At 40.8% G+C, this 17,479-nt stretch overlaps 1 long non-coding RNA gene across 5 annotated transcripts in view; it reads right to left on the bottom strand.

Annotated features, from left to right (window-relative positions):
• LOC141507504 (uncharacterized) overlaps window positions 1–13,635 on the bottom strand; it is a 46,819-nt gene extending 33,184 nt beyond the window's left edge. For 4 of the 5 annotated variants that reach the window (XR_012474174.1, XR_012474172.1, XR_012474171.1 and 1 more), the window contains exons 1-3: window positions 12,307–13,400; window positions 11,616–11,720; window positions 10,634–10,670 (exon numbers count right to left, since the gene is read on the bottom strand). This is a non-coding gene — a long non-coding RNA (uncharacterized LOC141507504). The other variant, XR_012474175.1, reaches the window with a different exon arrangement.
• Window positions 13,636–17,479: the final 3,844 nt, after the last annotated feature.

Here is a 17,479-nt window from a genome sequence, read left to right as displayed (position 1 = left end):
ACAGGGAAACAACAAAGTTTTGATGAGAAACAAAGGAGATAAAGTATGTCAAACATTTTGCAAACTTTAGGGGAAGGAAGAGAAGGGAAAGGAGCAAGTATTTATAGTATTTATATATCAGCTGCTATGACTATAAGTCAGGCACTAATAGATCTCATTTGACTTTAAAGTATTAGATACATACAAATCATTATTCACTGTGGTAATCATAATCATTCTTATAATACCAAGAATATTTTGTTACATTCATGTACAACAATCAATGAGCATTCACTTAGCTTCTATGTGTTGGGTTGTTTATTTTTAAATCTCAGATTAGTTTATTTGGACTTTTGGTTGCTCAAAATAGAATTCTGTTGACTCACATCAAGCTTGTGGTTCTTTAGAAACATCCCAAATCTTTTTTCAGGAAACTGTTCAGTAATCACATTCCTTCCATCCTCTACTTGTGTGTCCATTTTTACACCCAACTCTTAGGATTTTACATATAGTCTTGTTAAATTTCAGCTTACTAGATTCAATTCAGTGCTCTGTCCTGTCAAGCTTTCTTGAGATCCTAACCCTGTCATCTAGTGTGTTAAATTATTCTTTCCCACTTTTGTGTCATTTACAGATTTGAGAAACATGCTTTCTATGTCTTTGTTCAAGTCACTGACTGAACATTAAATATTCTGAGACAAGCACAGATCCCTGTGCCCTTCCAAACTGACAGGTCCCCAGACCTATGCTGGAGCCAGCTCAATTCAGACTAAGAGGGGCCACTGCTCAAACACTGTCCATGTGAGTGTAAGATCTCAGAAGCCAGCAATAGCTGACAGGGTTTGACTGAGTGTACACAGCGTAGATTTAAGAGAGTGAGGGAGACAATGTGAATACAGATTAAAGGTACAAATTGTGTTATATGTAGCCCAAGCTTCTCTGGCCATGCCCAATTGTAACATGGAGATGAACTTGAGGGGCCTTGTGAGCTTGCCAAGTGCATCCCTTTCAAGTGGGTAGTGGGAAGCCTTTTTTGATTAGTTGCCTTCATCTTTAAAATAGTGAGACTGAGCCATGCACTTTTTAATTTAATTTTTAATTACAAAAGAGTTTTTAATATTCACTTAAGATTGAGTTTCACACTTTTCTCTCTCCCTTCTTTCCTGCTTCCTTCCCTCAACAGTCAATAATGTCATTTGGTTTATTCGTGTACAACTATGTTAAACATATTACCATATGAGTCATGTTGTGAAAGAATTAGAACAAAAGGAAGGAAAACCATCAGAAGAGGAAAAACCAGAAAATAAATTTTAAAAATTGAAAATAGGGGCAGCTAGGTGGGGCAGTGGATAGAGCACTGGCCATGGAATCAGGAGGACCTGAATTCAAAGGAGGCCTCAGACACTTAATAATTGCCTAGCTGTGTGACCTTGGGCAAATTAATTAACCCCATTGCTTTGCAACCCCCTCAAAAAAAGAAATTGAAAAAAAATTAAAAATAGTATGCTTTGGTTTGCATTCAGACTTTACAAATCTTTTTCTGGATGTGATTTTTTTTTTTTATTTTTTAAATTTTATTTAAGACAATGGAATTTAAGTCAATTTATTGCCTTTACTAGGCCACCTAGCTGCTCTAGTATCATGAATTCTTGTTCAACTGCTATCTTTTCGGTTTTCACTTACTGGCTTCCTCCAGAGGGCAAAGATAGGAATTCACTCACAGTGAATATGCTGTGAACTGAACCAATGAGATGGGAAGGGCTTTCTTCCCAACTGCTTCCTCGCTTAGACCCTGGTTCAGAGAAATTGGCCTAGGGTATTTGTTTCAGTTCTGTGTTCTTTGTCCCAAGTTTCAGGTACCCCTGGTGATCCTCACTGGATTGGGAGGGAGTTCACATCATGGCAAACTTGGAGCCAGGCAGGGTGGTGCAGAAAATCAGCCCAACATGGAAGCCCTGAGGTCAGCCAGGAAAATTTCCAGGAAATCAGATGAGGGTTTTAGACTTAGAAATGGGACCACATTCTAAGAGAACCAAGCTAAATTATGAACCTAATCCCCTTCTGTGGTAGGTGGGGATGTGTGTGTGAAGAATTGTGCCTCCTAAATTTTGTGGGGAAGTAAATAGAACTAAAGTAAATATTTCTGTGTATATAGAACTGAGATTCAGGAGACTACCTTTAAAAATGAATGAACACCATCTGTAGGCATTGGAACTATTGGTAAATTGTCTAGATACCCCCAAATACCCTTGAGGATACCAGAGAACTCTGGGGAAGAAGATAAATATGATATGCCTGACCTTTGGGCAGTTGGGGCCAGGGTAATCAGTGTTCATAGATTTAGTAGATGGTCCTCTTAACCCCAGTTCCATTTAGCTACAACATTCAGATTAGCTTTTATCCTAGGTGTCAACTTTTAAGTTTTTTCTTTCAGAGAGCTAGGTATTAAACATTTACTAGCATGCCCTTGCATTGAACAGTTCAGAATCAATTTAATTGTATTGGCTAGTTCACAATGCTTCATTCTTTCCAGAGGATAAGAATGGTATCAGATGCTTTGCTTAAAGTTTAGCAAACATTTTGGGATTGAGAAAAGTGACTTAAATATGAAAGTTTACTTCAGAAATATGCCCCAAGATCAAAGTTCTTTAAAAGAAAAAGGGTTCCATATAAACCCAACTATTCATAGGCATGCTTATTCTAATTCAAATAATTGGAAACACAGGTGGTGCCACCTATTGGGGAATGATTAAGCAGATGGTAGTGTACTGATGGAATGAAATACATATTATTCTATGAGAAGAAAGCATAAATATGAGAAATTCAGGAAAAGATTGGGTAACTTGTAGGAATGATGTAGAGAGAGGAAAGGAGAACCGAGAAAACACTAAAGGAAGTATGGTAGAGTGGATGGGGGACTGGCCTTAGAGTCAGGAAGAATTGGCTTCAAATCTTGCCTCAGTTACTAAATGGGTGACCTGAAGCAGGTCCATCAATCTACAAACACTAACAAATTATCTGCTATGTGCAGACACTTTGCTAACTGCTGGGATTACAAATTGTGAGGAATGTAGGGTGTTGGTTTTCACAGGGTGTGGAGGGGAGCCTTTAGGGAATCCATTACAAAGGGGGAATGACCCAGCCAATCACAAGACTGGAAGAGTCTTCCTAAGCCCATTCCAGGGATACCAAACCCCAAACTAGTTCTCAACTGGTCAAGAGTGACCTAGAGATTTTGACCTAATGCAACTGAGTTTGTGCAATTAGGTAATTGAATATTAACCCACACACCCCCTGTGACAATTGGGGTTCTTTAGCATATCATGCATCATATGATGTTGGGGGGATCATATTAGGGGCATGTCATGGAATGGGTGGACCTCTTAGATTGTAACTCAAACTCTGAGAGCTTATGAACATCCAAGAGGGATGGGAAAGAGTTTCTGAACCGTAAATTACCTGATGTTCCAAGACCAATTTGTGCCATATGCTTAGGTGAGGTACCCGTACCTTGTAAGGTGTATCTTGCAAGGTTAGTGAATAAAATGTAAAATTTTCTCTCACTCTAGCAGGTTTTTCTTTTCATTCATTTATAACATCTGAGATACCACCTCACACCTCTCAGACTGGCCAATATGACCAGAAAGGACAATAATCAATGTTGGAAGGAATGTGGGGAAATCTGAGACACTAATATGTTGCTGGTGGGAGCTGTGAACTCATTCAACCTTTCTGGAGAGCAATCTGGAATTATACCCAAAGGGCAACAAAAATGTGCATACCTGGGGGTGATATCAGATCAACCTTGATGGACTTGCTCATTCCATCAGTGCAACAACTAGGGACAATTTTGTGCTATCTTCGATGGAGAATACTATCTGTATCCAGAGAAAGAATTATAGACTTTGAATAAATTAGGAAAAAAAAACTTATCTTATTATGTAATTTTACTATCTCAAACTTCATTTTTCTTCCTTAAGGATATGATTTCTCTCATCATATTCAACTGAAATCAATGTATAACATGGAAACAATGTGAAGACTAACAGAATGCTTTCTGTGGGGGGTGGGGGGAGGTAAGCAAGAATGGGAGAAAAAGTGTAAAACTCAAAATAAACAAAATCTTTCTTAAAAAAAGAAATTTAGATATGTTATCAACTGTTAACATATGATAATTAAATTCAGGAGAATATATTATCATTTAATATATGACTTTACTTTGATTTGTATTGCTCTAAATATTGAAATCAATCTCTGTATCCCAGAGTAAAATATTAGTGAGTGGAAATAGGGTACTTAAGAGGATAAAGTCACATTGTTACATTTAGTAATGTTTTACTATTGGAGTCCTCTGCATGATCCATTGCCAGATATAACTAGAATATTAAAAACCTAACTGGAAAAGCTTAATATTAAGAAAATTTAATCATGGAAATATAAATATAATATCCTCTCAAAACTTTTGTTTTTTGCAAGGCAATGGGGTTAAGTGGCTTGCCCAAGGTCACACAGCTAGGTAATTATTAAATGTCTGAGGTCGGATTTGAACTCAGGTACTCTTGACTCCAGGGCTGGTGCTCTATCCATTGCACCACCTAGCCACCCCTCTCTCAAAACTCTTAAAAAAAAGAGTACTGATAGAAGCCCAGTTTGCCAAGATTACATTTTTTATTTTCTATAAGGAAATGTTTATGCCTTTGACATTTGTCAAGTTCATAATAAAAAAGGAAACTTGTTTCTAAGTATAAAGAGCTTAAAAAAATCCCACAATAAATCAGTGAAGTTTTATTTTAAGAACATAGGTCTTTGCTTCTGAGAAGTTTGGGGGCATTAAAGGAACTTTGTAATTGCCTGAAAATAATTTCTCCTCCTATTTAATTCTAGGATTAAATCATTGACCCAAATGAATTGTGTGGATTTCTAGGGCTTAATGTGCTCAGAATGGTATCATCTGTAAACAAGGTGAGCTGGAGGATTATCACTATCACAGACAACTTTTCAGCTTTGTCTCTACTGAGGATCTCCTTCACCACAGTGGTAAAACACTATTAGCAAGTTGTTTTATACCTCTCTTGATGCTAATCATTGAATAAGATTATTTCTATCATAACAAAGAATCTTGCTTGATTTTAAAGTATTGTTAAGAATTTTAGAGGAAAAACTTAAAAGATGCTCTATTCAATCAAATGTCTTTCATAATTAATGTGCAGAAAGCACAGTGCAATTTTGTATTCTGTCTATCTTTCAATCAATCAGGATGGCAAATCTGTGGTCCACTGTGGAGTATCTCTTACTAGCTGTTTCCTACTAAAATTCTCTCTGATAATGCACTTAAATGTGTGTATAGATGATTCTCATAAAAAAATTAAAATCAAGAAAATAAGATGTAGATATAAGATAATGTGGAGTAAAATCTGCCTCTGAGGAGGAAAAACACTTTTTGAATTAAATCTCCTGGATCAATTCATTAATTTGGGGTAGAGGTGTGCTCAGAGTCCTAAGAAGATCATTTACTAAAATTATGTCTGATGCAAAGTTCAAAACTAATTTTTTATTGTAACCAGTTAAAGAATACTTCAGTGATTTGCATATGAAAAACAAAGAGCAGCCAGAGCCTGAACCCAGAAATGAGTTATTATAATTGTTGAGTTAGTCCAGTTGAACAGTATTTCTGTCCAGACTAAAACCTTGAGAGCAAAGAATCAGAGAAGTTAACTAGTAGATCTAATAGTTTGACTGAGACCTCACTGCCTAATGAGGTGTTTTCTAAATACAACATGGATCAATTCAGCTTAGCAGTGGAAGCATCTCTTCAACACAGAAGCTACATTTATCAAGGAGCTTTTATGGATAGTTACTGAGATATAAAGAATATAACAAACTATAGTTCCAAAATTGGGAGTTATCCTGATCACATGGGTGTTCTTCATTCATGTTCCCAACAAAAACCAGTCAATGGTGATATATAGAGTTCAATACCGATTCTGTGGTGCAACCCCCACCAGCAAGAGCACAAAAAGAAAAGGGGTTGCATGAATGGACCCAAAGGGCCTCAGTTTGGACATACCTAGGTTCTCAATCATGTTAGACAGAATGAAGAAATTAGCACATGAAAGGTATAAGGTATTATAATGTGACTACATTAATTATATGATACATAAACTCTGTCTACAGCATTTTTTCTGAGCTACCAGTTTTGTAACACAATAAGAAAAAAGTTCAATGTGATCTGCTCCTGATAGAGGGTCCTCCTTTTTGATAAAGATGGCTCTTTACAATCACTATACAAGACATTCATTACCCACCTCTTTCATAGTATATTCAATGCTCATAGAATTGTGTCATGAAAATAGATGGAAATCTCTGATCTATAATGCATAGGCTCTTTCTTCGCTTTTGAATACTGGGTTATTTGCCCTGCTCCAGGCTGCAGATTCCTATTCTTCATGATCCTTCAAAAATTACTAACAATAATTCATCATTATCTCTAGATGACCTTGCTTTACCTGGGGATGACCTTCATGTGAGCTAGGTGCTTTCTTCTCATCTCAGTTCTATACTCTGGATTTCAGCTTCCTATGGATCCAATTTTTTTCTGTCCTTTTCAGTCCAAGATCATTTCCTTCAGGGGAAAAATACCCATACACCAAACTCCCCTTTCTCTCTGTTGAGTAGAGGGAAGTGGCTCTAATGCTTCATTGAGCCCTCTTCTCTTTTCCCCATAAAGGTTAAAGCAAATCAAAATCAAAACCAAACCAACACCTTTTGTTGCCCTGATCAAGTTGGTTTTTTAGAATTAGCCTCTTCTCACTTCAAATTGGATATCCCAAAGATATCTTAATTACCAAGCTTGCTAAAGAAAAATCATTGTCTTTCTCCCTAAATTTAATCTTTTTCCAAATAGTAGTAGGATTAGAGTTCTGAGCCTGGACTTAGGAAATCCTGAGTTCAAAACCAGCTGCAAATATCGATTAGTTTTGTGACCCTGGGGATCTCTTCACCTTTGCCTCAGTTTCCTCAACTATAAAATAGACACAATATTTGCAGAGATATGAGGATCAAATCAGATCATATCTCATAAATGAGATTGTATCTCATAAATGAGATTGTAGAAAAGTTTTGGACACATAATAAATGCTCATTTCCTTCCTATTTAGCTGAGGGTACCAACTTTCTTCACATATCCAATCAGTTACCAAATATCGCCATTTCTACCTTACAGTATTTCTCCTTTCCACTGCTACTCATACAGCCAACACCTTAGTTCAGGAGTAAATGGCAGCTCACCTGGACTATTAAAATGACTTCCCAATTGGTCTCTTTTGTAGGCCAGGACTAAGTCCCATCAATTCTGTGACGGAAGTTCAGGATCAAAATGAAATGGGACATTTGCAAACTACCCAACTTAAGAAAATAGAACTTGATAAGAGCATGGGAAAGGCTATTCTCCAAGGATACAGCACAGATGCAGGTAGATGTAGCTAATCTTTGCTCCAAATGAGATTAGTCTGTTCAGCAGGGTAAATTGGCTCTCATGGTTAGAGGGACTCCCACAGCATCAAAAGGGAACTAAGACCTCATAGAGTAACCTTTTTATGGCAGAGGCAACCTGAAAGCCTAGGCTGGTTCTGTGGACCAATCAAAAATCAGGAAGTCTGTTTTTTTTTAAGGAAGAACTATGATGATGATGTTGTTTCTTTCTTTCTTGAAGATGTCATTCACGACACTGGGGGGGGAGGGGAGTGATGCCACGACAAGCACATGAATTAGATTTGAGTGAGGAGCTACTGTGCTAAGTAGCTAGTCTTACTTTCTCCTCCAGAGCCACATCTGGATCCAGTGGCCAGCTATGAATCCGGATGACTAGAAATGGTCCTGGATATGAGGCAATCAGGATTAAGTGACAGAGTTAGTTAAGAATCAGTTGTTTTGAGGCTGGATTCAAACTTCCATCCTCAGGGATGGCTAGGTGGCACAGTGGATAGAGCACCTTCCCTGGAGTCAGGAGTACCTGAGTTCAAATGCCGCCTCAGACAGTTAATAACTACTTAACTGTGTAGCCTCCGGCAAGCTACTTAACCCCATTGCCTTGCAAAAACCTTAAAAAAAACCCAAAAAAACCTTCCATCCTCTTGACTCCAAGGCCAGTCCTCTTTGCATTGTACCATCTAGCTGTCCCTAGGAGGGGCTATGGTAATCTATATTGGAGCTACTGGTCTACCTACAGCTTCCCTTCTCTTTCACAATCCAGTGTATTCTTCATGAAGATGCCAGTGATTTTTTTCCTTTAGTCTAAATCTGATCATATCACTCCCCTATACACAACAAACTTTAATGGCTCCAAATATCCTCCAGAATAAAATATAACATCCTCTTAAAGTCCTGCCCCTGTACCCATACTTTTCCTCTTCCCCTCAAAGACTCACTTCAAACACTACCTTCTACTTGCAGCCTTTTCTGATTCTCCAGCCCTGGTCTTCTCTCTCTCTCTCTGAACTACCTTAGGTTAATTTGTTATTCATCCTTTCTATCTTCACTAATTTAGGAATTGTAAGCTCTTTTGATACCACAGCTTGCTTCACTCTGTCCTTGTATTCCCAGATCTCTGAACAGTGCCAGCAGATAGCAACTGCTTAATAAATATTTACTGCTTAATCAGTTCTGAGCTTTAGCACCCTTGACATCATTCTTACAGTATGAGATCATCATTGTTACTTGCCCTTTATTCTTTCTATATGTAACTTAAAAAAACAAATTTATGAATATTATCTCATTTGCTCCTCCTATCAACCTTAAAAAGTAGGTCTCTACTTTTCAGAAGAGGAAACTGAGTAAGACATCAAATGACTTGTCCAATGTCACGAAGCCTAAAAGCATCTAAGGCCAGAATACATTAGTGTAAATGACTTTTCTCCATTTCCTCAACATCCACTAACTGTCTAATACTTTGTAATTTGATCATTTTTGAGGTTAGTTTTCATGGTTGGCTTAGAAGCTATTGATCTCTTAAAGACTACATTCATGCATTTTCTTAGATGCTATTCTCCATGAACTTCATTCAGATGTTGATATTTGATTCCAGTAAAATGTAAATTCCTCCAGTGGGAGATCATTCTTACATTTTGTGTTTATCATCAACAGTAAAGTGCCTGGAACAATTTCTGTTGATGCAACTGCCATTTTCTGTGAGCTTGGTTCAAGACTCTGGCACCTTACTGAATTCCTCACTGAATTTCACCCTACCCCTACCCCACCAACCCAATGAAAGGCCAATCCTGTTAATTCTATCTTTACTACCTCCACATTTTCTATTGAAACAGTTATCTATCCTAAGGTAGGCCATGAATACATGCCTGGACTACTGTCACAGTGACTTGGCTTGATTCACTGATTTACCTGTTGACAAAGATTTCTGTCATCTTCATGTCTCTCCTACTGAAATCTTGGCCTCTAACCCTGGGTCTAAACTGGATCTTCCTATCCATTCATCCTTACCTCCTACCTGAAAAAAACTCCCTAATACCTCTTGGATAAAACATAATCTTAAACCTGAACTTTCAGGCTTGCTGCAAACCAGCCCCAATCCTAATTTCCCACTACATTTCACCCAGTCCCACTCATTCACTCTACATTCAACTGTCCCCTATTCCTTTCTTATCTGTTTTTTATAATGTGTTTTCTTCCAGGGCTCAGCTTTGATGATTGTCTTCTCCATAACCTACCCCTGAACTCCCAAGGGATGGTTTTCATTCCTCAAATATGCTTGGATTTGCCGCTTTCTTATTATTCCCTACCTAATATGATGCTTCTCTGTGTTCATGTTGTATTATTGCTTCCCTCAACACCCCAGCAAAATTTAAACTTTTTGAGAACTTTTTTGTCTTTGTACCCTTATCACCTTCACAGAGCACAATGCCTTCCCTGCATATTGTTGTTCTTCAGTCATTTCAGTCATAACACTGTTGTAAATAATTGATATACAAATATAAAGGAAAAACAAAGCATCCCTGCCCCCTAGGTGCTTATAATCTAATTTCTTGAGTGGTTTAGTATCTGACCCTTTGTGATCCCATTTGAGGTTTTCTTGGCAAAGACACTGGAGAGGCCTGTCATTTCCTTCAGCTCATTTGGTAGATGAGGAAACTGAGAGGTCAGATCTGAAGTCAAGATAGTCTTCTTGACTTCAGACCCAGTTTTCTATTCCCTCCACCACCTACACTGTCTTCTCTACACATAGTATAATGAACCTTTGTGAAACTGAAAGCATCATTTTCTTATTTTAGTATCATCCCCAGAAGGATGTCTTGCACTTAGCAGGTGGCTGATGTATTCCATTCAACATCTTCCCCCAGATTCTAGTCACTAGGCAAAAATCAGCAATTTAAGATACTCTTTAGGAATTTCACCAGCTCCATCACTCACCATCCCCCAGTCCCAAAGAAAAGATTCTACACAGAGAATGCCAGTTAGGAGAGTTTAATGAAGGAGAAAGAATGGTAAGGGAAATTGGACAGAAACTTCCACTGCCTCCCCCAAGAACATCTCCCCCTCTCAAAGAAAAAAACTATATAACAATGTCAATTCTGAGACTAATAGAGATGAATAAGAGGCAGTCAGGACTTTAGATATGGGTTATACTTGGTGTGTCATTTACCTTGGTAGTCAGAGTTCAAAGAGGATAGACATCATTTCTGCAATGGAAAAATAACAGAGTTAATCTTGGTGGAGAAAAGAACAAACTTCCATTCCAGTCTTTCCCCAACAGCAGGTTAGATAACTCCAGGGGAATGGGCTATCCAGAGGCTTACATCTGTCAACTTTCAAAGACCTGAGGGCTCATTTTTATAGATAAGGAAATTGAGGCTCCAAGTGAAATGACTTATCCAGGGTCATATTGCCTTCGGGGGGACAGAATCAGGTCTCCCGGCACCCTGGCCAGTACTCTACATCCTACCAGGAGCTCAGACCAAAGCCCTGTGGGCCCTTCATATTCTCCACTCCTCTTGAAGAGCCAGGTCAGATGTCTGATCATTCTCTGTGGTCCTGGTCCAGGGCTAGCCCAGAAGTCCCTCCTTGACCACCTGGTTTTACCTGGTGACTCCTATACTTTGGATACCATGGAGGTGAGTAGATGCCAATCTCCTGGACTCCTTTGTAAAGCAAAGGTACTCTTCCTCAGTGAGCTGCTACCTAGAGGAATAAGGTTGACTGGTAGGGGTTTCCCTCTCTGGGTTCACTGATGATGAGTAGATGAGAAGGACTAACTAGGAGGAACTTAATGATATTGAACTGTTTGTACTCCTACATGGGAAGAAGATATTGATAACTCATGAACTTTCTCATTTATAGGAGCTGTTAGAAGGAGCATATATAGACAGGGCACAGGAAGGAGTGGAATATAATGGTATAATATAGCAAAAAGATGGGAGTCAAAGGGTGATAAAGGAAAGTACTGGGGAAGGGAAAGGAGATGAAGAAGAAGCTAAGAAATTTTGCATAAGAGTCAAGAAAAAAGCTTTTTCAATGGAGTGAAAAGGGGAAAGGCAAGGGGGAATGAGTGAGCCTTCATTCTCATCAGATATGGCTCAGAGAGGAAATAACATACACACTTAATAGGGTATAGAAATCTAACTTACCCTAGAGAAAAATGAGAAGGGATGTTGCTGGGAGACTTGTCTTTTAGCAATACAGCTGCTTTATTCTCTCACCAAAATCTGTTGGTTACTTTCCTGTGATCTGGACTGTGGATGAAGAGAATGTTATATACAATGATTCAGCATCCTTTCTTCCTTTTTTGAAGACTTTTTTTCAAGATTGAAATATTTATTTAGTAGTTTTTTCCAATGACATGAAACAATAGTTTTTAACCAATTTTTTTTTTTTAAGGTTTTTGCAAGGCAAACAGGGTTAAGTGGCTTGCCCAAGGCCACACAGCTAGGTAATTATTAAGTGACTGAGACCGGATTTGAACCCAGGTACTCCTGACTCCAGGGCTGGTGCTTTATCCACTATGTCACCTAGCCGGCCCTTACCAATCATTTTTTGCAAGATTTTGAGTTTTACATTTTTCTCCCTTCCTCCTTTCTTTCCCCACTCCCCCTGCCAGAAAGCAATCTAATATAGGGTCTATATTTATAAACATACTTAATATAGATTGGATACATTTTTTTAAGAAAGCTTTTTCCAATCAACACTCCACAAAATAATTTCAGAAATCAGTTGAACAAAGTTGCCTTATTGATGCTGATGGCTTTCTTGAAGAAACCATGACATATGGGAGGTAATGCCTTGACAAGCAAGCAAACTGGATTTAAATGAGGTACTTACTGTGCCAACTCACCAGTCTCACTTTCTCCTCTGGAGTCATCTGGATCCAAGGACCAGATGTGATTCAGGATGATTGGTGATGGCCCTGGATAGGAGGCAATCTGGGCCAAGTGGCTTGCCCAAGATCACACAGTTACTAAGTGTCAAGTGTCTGAGGCCAGATTTTAACTCAGGTCATATTGGCTCATTCTTTGGGGTCATCACTTCCTGTCTAGTATTAATATAATAAGTACTATAAGTTTTAATAAACTATTTCCCTGGTCAGAGGCTAAAGTTTTTTCTTAGCTATTATTGTAAGGAATGGAATGTGTCCTCTTTAGACTTTGAAAGGAACACTTGTCTTGCCCTCTTTAATCCCTTTGAAATTTGGGGAAAAAAAATCTTGTCTGGCTCTCCTTAAATCCAGAAAGAGTGGGGTCCACCTTTAAACTTGAAAAACAAGTATTCTCTGCTCTCCTAATACCTAAATACTCAAAAAAACATTGCCTCCTTCAAGGAAAATAGCATTGTGAAAGGAGATTTCTCTGAGATCAAATAACAGAATGGTCTCCAAGCAAGTTTAAGATTTTGTCCACTCACATGGATTCTGTTCCCCTTCTCTTGTTACTGTATAAATTTTTTGATCTCCCTCAAGCTGGAGAAGATCATTCTGAGTTAGTCTCTGTTACCTAATGATGGTGGTTAATTCCCAGAGAAATAAAATTTTGCGTCTAATATAGTTTTCTTTATTGTTATCTTAGTTTAACTGTTTTAAGGTTCTAATTTTCAATTAACACTAGATAAATATTCACTAATGATCCCTTTCATCAAGTCAACAAGCATTTATTTTCATTCATTTGCTTATCGTATCTTTTCATTCTAGCATTTATTTGCGGACTGTTCACTTCCTTCAGAGGAAAAAGACGACCCTGTGGTCCCGTCCGGAAGTTGCCCTCCGGCTCGGGACACACAAGTGGCCGGTCCCGTCCCTGCCAGCGGCCGCAGCCGCAGGACCCGAGGATGCTCTGAGCATCTGCGCTTCAGGCGTTTGCTCTCGGGCTCCTCTGAAGCATTTCTGAAACGTCCACTTGTGCAAAGACCCCCCTCCCGGCCGAGGCCCGACCTGAGGCAGCAGCCGCTCCAGGGCCGCCCTCAGCTCTCGCTGGTGTTTGCGGCTGTAGACGTGCCCGCGGCCCGAGAAGAAGCTCTGGCGGCACAGGGGGCAGCGCGGCGCCGGCGCCATGACGCTCCGCTCCGGCCCAGGCCGCCTCCGAGGCGCCGCTCCTGACCTCCGACCCGCCCGGGCCCCGCCCCTTCCGCCCGGACAGCGGGGAGGCTTCGGGCGCCTCCTCCTGCGGCTGCGCGGACACGCCCTCTGCCCCGGACGGCCGAGGCCCGGATCTCCCGCCGGCTCCGGCGGCATCGTCTGGCCCCGCCCCTGTGGCGGAAGCGGAAGCGGAAGCTGATCCCGGACGTGCGCGGAGCCTCGCACGAGGCAAAGCCGGGGTTCGAAGCCGCGTCCCCGGGTGGCGGGGCCGGGCCGTGGCCCCGTGTTGCGCGCCGGGAACGGGCGTGTGCTTGGCCCGAGGCCGCGGAGGAGCGGCTCGGCGGCGGATCCCGCAAATAGAGCCACGGGGAGCTTGGAGGCTCAGGCCCAGCCCCGGCTCTCCCGAGGCCCCCACGTGGCCGGCGCCTGAGCGGGGTTTGACCCCAGACCTTAGCACTTCCGGGACGCCTTAGCGCCTCCAGGGCTCGGGCTGCCCCTCTCTGCACAGAGGGGAGATGAAGTGTTAGGAGGGAGTGGAGATGGAGGCTGATGGAAGGCCCCTCTCCCTCCTGGGTGCTTCCTGCCCTGTCAGACCCAGGGCCCCGGGGCAGCCACTGCCTCGTGCCCCTTTGTATCCCCTTGCCCCGGGGCTGCGCGGGGCTGGAGCCTGGTGACTGGGGACGGGCAGCAGCTCGGGGAGCCCCTGGAGCCAGGAGGCCTCGTGCCCTGAGCTCAGAGCTGACCCCAGCTGTGTGGCCCTGGGCAGGGTCACTTTCCTCATCTGTAAAGAGCTGGAGAAGGGAAAGGCAAATCCCTCCAGTATCTCTGTCAAGGAAACCCCAAATAGAATCACAGAGAGTTGGACACAAATGAAAAACAATTGAATAACTGAAAATGAATAGGTTAAAACATATTACTAATAAAGAATTTCAGATGAATGTGTAAAGACTACGTTTAGAGATACAAGAGCAGAAAAGGAAGTAAGCCCGCCATGGAGAAGGAAGTTAGGATAACTGCTGACTCACCTGCTCCACTAGCATATTCCCAATGTGAAGATTTATCTGTGGTTTGGCTTTCAGCATATTAGGTAGAAATGTTTTTTTGGAAGACACGAAGGAAGAGAAGTAGATGGGTTATGATCTACCTGGACTGAGCTGATACTGGCATTGACAAGCTCACACATGATTGGAAGAATCTAAGTAGCTATAGTTCTGTTCCCAGTGACTTCTAATTCCCATTAAATGAAGCAGCAGCACAGGTAGAAGAAATTGAGCTGCTCTCAGAGGAACCTCTGTTCAGACACATTCATTCATTCTGACCTTTATTCAACAAACATTGACCTTGAGAAGGAGCTACAAAAGTCAGCCCACAAACATTTACTAAGGACCTGTGACTTGCCTGACTGTGCTAAGCTTTAGGGATAGAACAAGAGGCAAAATATCCTATCTTTAAGGAGCTCACAATCTTTTATCTTTTTTGGCAAGGCAATGGGGATAAGTGGCTTGCCCAAGGCCACACATTAATTACTAAGTGTCTGAGGTGGGATTTGAACTCAGGTCCTTCTGACTCCAGGGCTGGTGCTCTATCCACTGCACCACCTAGCTGCCTGGGCTCACAATCTTATCAGGAAGACAGTAAATAAATACATACAAACAGGCCTTATACACAATAGTTGTCAGTCATTTTTCAGTTCTGGCTATAAATCTATTTTTGGGTCTTTGCAAAGATGCTGGAGTTGTTTACCATGTTTTCTCCAGCTCATTTCATAGATGAGGAAATTGAGGCAACATGTGAAAGTGAGTTGCCCAGGGTCACACAGCTAATAAGTAGCTGAGGCCAGATTTGAGTATAGGAAAATGAGCCTTCTTGATTCCAAATGCATTGTTTTATCCACTTCAACATCCACCTGTCTTCATACATTATAAACAGGCAGTAATAAAAGAAGAAAAAGGTACTAGCATTAAGAGGGGTTGAGAAAGCCTTCCTGTATAAGACAGGATTTTAGCTGGGCCCTGAATGGTGAAGATGAAAAGAAAGAGTATTCCAGTTATGGGGAACAGCCATAAAAAATGTTGAGAGTCAAGAGATAAGAGTATCTTGTTCCTGCAACAGTGGCAGGAAACACATTATAAGAGCCTGGAAAAGTGAGGAGCAGGGTTGGGACCAGAATATGAAAGGCTTGAATATCAAGCAATTTTGTATTTGATCCTGGAGACAATAGGAGTCACCATAGTTTATTGAGGAGGGAGGTGTGTGAAATTATCAGATATGAACTTTAGGAGAATCACTTCAGTGGCTAACTAGAGAATGAATTGAAGTGAGACACTTAAAGAAGAGCCACCAACAGGCAAGCAGACCCATCAAGAGCCAACAGTACAACAGTGAAATGCTTAGGGCATATACCATGGTGGTGGCAGTTATCAGAGGAGAAGGGGGCATATTTTAAAGATGTTGAAAAAATGTTGACACCCATTATGGAGGTCCTTTTCAAGGAGTTTAGCTACCAAAAAGAGAAACAATACATGTCAGTACTTAGCAGGGATGTAAGGATCAAGAGAGAGTTCTTTGAGTATGGGAGAAAATCCTGATGTATTTATAGGCAATAGGGAAGGAGTCACCAAACACAGGGAAGCTGAAGATAAGTGACAGAATAGGAATGACAGAGGGGAAGGAGATGGGATAGAATGGGACCACATAGAGGGATTAGCTTTGGTAAGGAGTAAGGCCACCTCTTCATGGGAGTCGGGGTAAAGGAGGAAAGAGTATCAGATAGCATATGAGTTATATGAGATGAAGAAGAGGGGAGGAGAGAAGTGAATGACCTCAATTTTTCTGTTAAATATGAAGCAAGGATCTCAGCTGAAAGGGTTGGAAGAGGAGGAGCCCTAGGGAGTTTGAGGAAAAATGAAAAGGTTTGGAAGAGCCATTGTGAAGAGTGAGATAGTTACTTGATGAGGGAGGTTATAGTAGGAATGCCTATCAGCCGTGAAGACTCAGTTGAGGTTATATAACAAAAATCTATAGGGGACCCAATCAGAACAGTTGTGTGATTTTATCCACCTTTATTCAGGAGCACACATAAGAAGCAAAAGTGGCAGATGGTAAGAGTCATGCAAGGTTATAGACTGGCAGGGCAGAAATTAGTGATATGATAAGGAGCTAGAGACTCAAGAGAAGAGGACAAAGAGTTAAGATGGAGGGGAAAAAAGACTGACTAGCATAGGGAAATGGCTGGAAAGAAAACCTATCAAGGGATTGGAGGACATGCTATGGACTAACAGTAAGGTTTGATGGGGGAGGCAGAGAAAAGCTTTAATGGTGACATATTATGGAGACAGAATTCTTATTGCAGGTCAAGGTATGTTAGATGAAGAGTAGGATTTGGTAAAGTCAGAGAGAGAGAGGGGTGGAAAGTTGTTAGACTATGATCAGATAAAGGATTTCAGAATTCTTATACATGTCTGATAAATTGGTGGTTAATGCTCAGAACAAGGCTATAATCATCTTTGTGTGAGGAAAGGGTATTATGGGAAATGAGTAGGTTGAGGAATTGAGTAGTTAGGGTACTTGAAGGAGAGTGTATGCTGAAGTCTCCTAGTAGGAGGACTGGAATTAAGAGACAAAAGATGTGAAACAAATGGATGACTTTGTCTAGGAAGGAAGGAGAGTAAATCAGGTGGGTGTGTTGGGGAGAGTCTATACTTAAAATCTACCTAGATTTTGATTGGGCCATAGATCTGACTTGCTTGCACCTCAAAGGAAAGGAGGCTACCAAGTGATGGAGATAGGGGAACCACCTGGAAGTGGCAACCCACAGTCTGATGGGAAGACAAAGCACCCACATGTTGTCAGTAATAATTCATGTTTTTATACTTTACATTTATAAACTGTCTTCTTCACAACCTTGTAGAATTAGTTATTATACTT

This window comes from Macrotis lagotis, chromosome 1 (genome assembly GCF_037893015.1).
Source record: "Macrotis lagotis isolate mMagLag1 chromosome 1, bilby.v1.9.chrom.fasta, whole genome shotgun sequence".
Taxonomy (NCBI): domain Eukaryota; kingdom Metazoa; phylum Chordata; class Mammalia; order Peramelemorphia; family Peramelidae; genus Macrotis; species Macrotis lagotis.
Note: the sequence above shows the minus strand (reverse complement) of the source record. Positions and strands in the feature narration are given on the sequence as shown.